General features: G+C 40.9%; 1 pseudogene; it reads left to right on the top strand.

Annotated features, from left to right (window-relative positions):
• Positions 1–2,642: 2,642 nt before the first annotated feature.
• Positions 2,643–4,028, top strand: LOC114893393 (annotated as a pseudogene).
• The last annotated feature ends 464 nt before the right edge of the window (positions 4,029–4,492 follow it).

Below are 4,492 nucleotides of genomic sequence, written 5' to 3'. Positions count from 1 at the left end.
CCGCTCCGCGGCATGTGGGATCTTCCCGGACCGGGGCACGAACCCGCGTCCCCTGCATCGGCAGGCGGACTCTCAACTACTGTGCCACGAGGGAAGCCCAGACTTAAAATTTAGATCCTTATCTACTGGGAGGACTCACTCCTAGTCTGCAGGTGGTCTCTGATAGCTCATCCTTTGGTGTTACCCTTGGCTATTATTTATATTTATCATGCAATGTGGCCACTGTTTACAATTGCTTGACATTTATGGAATCACTTAGATACAATTTTTTCATTTCTTTAGAAATAAGACATACTATATTTTTGACACTTGAAATTGTAGAGAAAAGGGTTATGTGGATCTAAAAATATTATATTCTTCTCTATGGCACCACCTTAACCTGCATTTGGCTGGGGCTAGTTGACTGGTTTTCTACAGTTATGGCTAGCCCCTGTTGCCCTGTATTAGAGTTTGGAGGATGGAAAAATAGCACCCCAGGGAGAACACCCTCATACCTCAGAGGTCTGCCAGACTACTTTGTAAGTCAGAGAGCCCTCAGGAGGCTCTCAGACAAAATATTCAAATCAAGCATTAATAAAGAAACAAGTTTCCCCCTGCCTGAATCACAAAAGGGCATATTGTGATTGCTGTATTTTGCATTTTTTTGAGGAGGGGAGGTACTATAATAAAATAGCACAATTGGGCAACAACCATCATGTTTCAGTGGAAGCATGAGTCAGACACATCCTAGGATCAATTTTATCTTGTTATTTACTAGATAGTGTTGTTGGCCAAGATAGACCAAGGAGACTTTACCAGATCTTTTTACCTCAAGTATATCAATATCCATATGAATAAAATGCATTTTAGTTGGGAGAGAGGTTGTTTGTTCCCTCATCTATATCTGTAGTCTAAATAGTCTCTATGTTTTTCCTAACAGAGTGAAAATCACACTGAGGCCAAAAAGTTAATTACAGATGTGCATCTTTCATTATAATTTCTTTTGTTAAGATGTTTTTCATTATCCAAATAATCATCTTCATTTTCTAAAACTATACTCTTTGAAAAACATTTTTAAACAAATATGTTGTGCAGTAATTGAAATAATGGAGACCACACTTACTCTTTGATGTACCAGAAGGCTGTCCAAATTGAATATTGTCAGTGTATAAATATTGTCACCAGAAAAGCTAAAGATATTTTATATCATTCACTGTTGGATTTGTTAAACTGTAGATTTTTTCTTTTGATGTTTACAGTACAGTTTAATCACCTTCACCTGAAAAATGCTACGATCATCCTCTTAAAACACATAGTAAATACAAACAGGTTTTGACAATAAAAGCAAAACAAACAATAAAACAACAAAAAGAATGGAAAAACAATTTGCTATCACAGTAAACTCTCTTATGTCCTTCTTTTAAGAGAGAGTTACATCACAAGGAGAAAAATTACTGGAGACAAAGAAATAGTAGAAAGGAATAAGAATGGAGAAAGGTACACCATCACTTAAATTACTAACACTTGCATAACTGCAAAAGAGAATGTCTGCAAATAAACACTTTTTGGGTGTAAGACAAGAATGCTTTTCTGTATAGAATGAAATTTAAATTGGAGGAAAACATTTTGTTGAATTAGAATTTAGTTAATGCATTTTTAACACCAGAAATCAGGGTGTAATCTCAGGGGCATGGTTCATGAACGTTAAAGACATTAGTTGGATCCCTTACTATTTTTAGGTTCAATTTTTGTAATTGCCAGTACATTATATCCTTAATTCAGGTTTTTCTCCTTTTTAATCCTTGACAACATTCCTCTACATATGGCAAAATGATTTTTGTCTAAATTAGAAGAATAAAGGGAAAGAAGAGAACTCAATAGGCCCCATACACCTACACTAGCTCTATTTACCTAAACCTGCCTGACCCTCTCCTTCCAACTGCAATCCAGATACATCAGGGCAGGGTGGGATGAAAGATACCAAAAGTGGTTCTTGTAATAGGTAAACAAATCACAAATAAACTTGCTTCTTCCCCATTTTTATCCACTCTGATTGTATATATATATATACAAAACAATATCTAGAGTGTTTTCTTAACCCAGTACTTTATGAAAAGATCAAAGGCTGTATTGAGAACCCAAATTCACACTGTGCAAGGAGACCTACACGAATTTGATAATCTCTCTACATGTATAATTATATACAGATATATAAAAATATCTATGCATGTGTGCACACACACATGCACGCATATCTATGTATTCTGAAGAAAGAAATTGGTGGCAGATTCTAAATGTAGCAAACACTGCCCTGCATTGGAGGGTATGATATGGGTTATCCTAGGGTAATCTTGGTTTTACTCCTGGCTGCATAGCTTTCTAAGCCTGATTTTCCTGCCTTTTAAGGAATTTATGAGTTACTTACAATCATTGTAAACCATCCCCCTTTGCTTAAACCTAGCTACAGTGACTTTACAAGTTCATATTAATGACAAACGCTTTGTATATACAATATATTATTATATTTATAATCTGAATAATCAGAAAGTTTACTTCATTTAAAATGTGTCCATTTAAACACTGAAAAAAACTTTTTCTTTTTCGCAAAGGGTTTGCTGCCAGGACACAGGTGTCGTGAAAACCACTGCTAAACCTAAGCAAAAATGGGAAAGGAGAAGACTCACATCAACATCGTTGTCATCAGACACGTAGATTCGGGGAAGTCCACCACTACTGGACATCTGATCTACAAATGTGGTGGGATCGACAAGAGAACCATTGAAAAGTTCGAGAAGGAGGCTGCCGAGATGGGGAAGGGCTCCTTCAAGTATGCCTGGGTCTTGGACAAACTGAAAGCTGAATGTGAGCGTGGTATCACCATTGATATCTCCCTATGGAAATTCGAGACCAGCAAGTACTATGTGACCATCATTGATGCCCCAGGACACAGAGAATTCATCAAAAACATGATTACAGGCACATCCCAGGCTGACTGTGCTGTCCTGATTGTTGCTGCTGGTGTTGGTGAATTTGAATCAGGTATTTCCAAGAATGGGCAGACCCGTGAGCATGGCCTTCTGGCCTACACTCTGGGTGTGAAACAGCTAATTGTTGGAGTTAACAAAATGGATTCCACCGAGCCACCCTACAGCCAGAAGAGATACGAGGAAATTGTAAAGGAAGTCAGCACCTACATTAAGAAAATTGGCTACAACCCCGACACAGTAGCATTTGTGCCAATTTCTGGCTGGAATGGTGACAACATGCTAGAGCCAAGTGCTAACATGCCGTGGTTCAAGGGATGGAGGGTCACCCGTAAAGGTGGCAATGCCAGTGGAACCACACTGCTTGAAGCTCTGCATTGCATCCTGCCACCAACTTGCCCAACTGACAACTCTTGTGTTTGCCCCTCCAGGACGTCTACAAAATTGGTGGTATTGGCACTGTCCCTGTGGGTCGAGTGGAGACTGGTGTTATCAAACCTGGCATGGTGGTCACCTTTGCTTCAGTCAATGTGACAACTGAAGTGAAGTCTGTTGAAATGCACCATGAAGCTTTGAGTGAAGCCCTTCCTGGGGACAATGTGGGCTTCAATGTCAAGAACATGTCTGTCAAAGATGTTTGTCGTGGCAATGTGGCTGGTGACAGCAAAAATGACCCACCAATGGAAGCAGCTGGCTTCACAGCTCAGGTGATTATCTTGAACCATCCAGGCCAAATCAGTGCTGGCTATGCACCTGTGCTGGATTGTCACACAGCTCACTTTGCCTTCAAGTTTGCTGAGCTGAAGGAGAAGATTGATCATCGTTCTGGGAAAATGCTGGAAGATAGCCCCAAATTCTTAAAATCTGCTGATGCTGCCATCGTTGATATGGTTCCTGGTAAACCCATGTGTGTTGAGAGCTTCTCTGACTATCCTCCTCTAGGCCACTTTGCTGTGCGTGACATGAGACAGACGGTTGCTGTGGGCGTCATCAAAGCAGTGGACAAGGAGACAGCTGGAGCTGGCAAGGTCCAAGCCTGCCCAGAAAGCTCAGAAGGCTAAATGAATATTATCCCCAATACCTGCCACCCCAGTCTTAATCAGTGGTGGAAGAATGGTCTCAGAACTGTTTGTCTCAATTGGCCATTTAAGTTTAATAGCAAAAGACTGGTTAATGATAACAATGCATCGTAAAACCTTCAGAAGGAAAGGAGAATGTGTTGTGGACCATTTGTTTTGTGTGTGGCTGTTTTAAGTTATTAGTTTTTAAAATCAGTACTTTTTAATGGAAACAACTTGACCAAAAATCTGTCACAGAATTTGAGACCCATTAAAAAAGTTTAATGAGAGGGGCTTCCCTGGTGGCACAGCAGTTGAGAGTCTGCCTGCCGATGCAGGGGACATGGGTTCGTGCCCCGGTCCGGGAGGATCCCACGTGCCGCGGAGCGGCTGGGCCCGTGAGCCATGGCCGCTGAGCTTGCGCGTCTGGAGCCTGTGCTCCGCAACGGGAGAGGCCACAACAGTGAGACG

The sequence above is a fragment of the Monodon monoceros genome, unplaced genomic scaffold, assembly GCF_005190385.1.
Source record: "Monodon monoceros isolate NGI ecotype Baffin Bay Population unplaced genomic scaffold, NGI_Narwhal_1 Super_Scaffold_12, whole genome shotgun sequence".
Taxonomy (NCBI): Eukaryota; Metazoa; Chordata; class Mammalia; order Artiodactyla; family Monodontidae; genus Monodon; species Monodon monoceros.
This window is presented reverse-complemented; position numbering and strand designations above follow the sequence as displayed.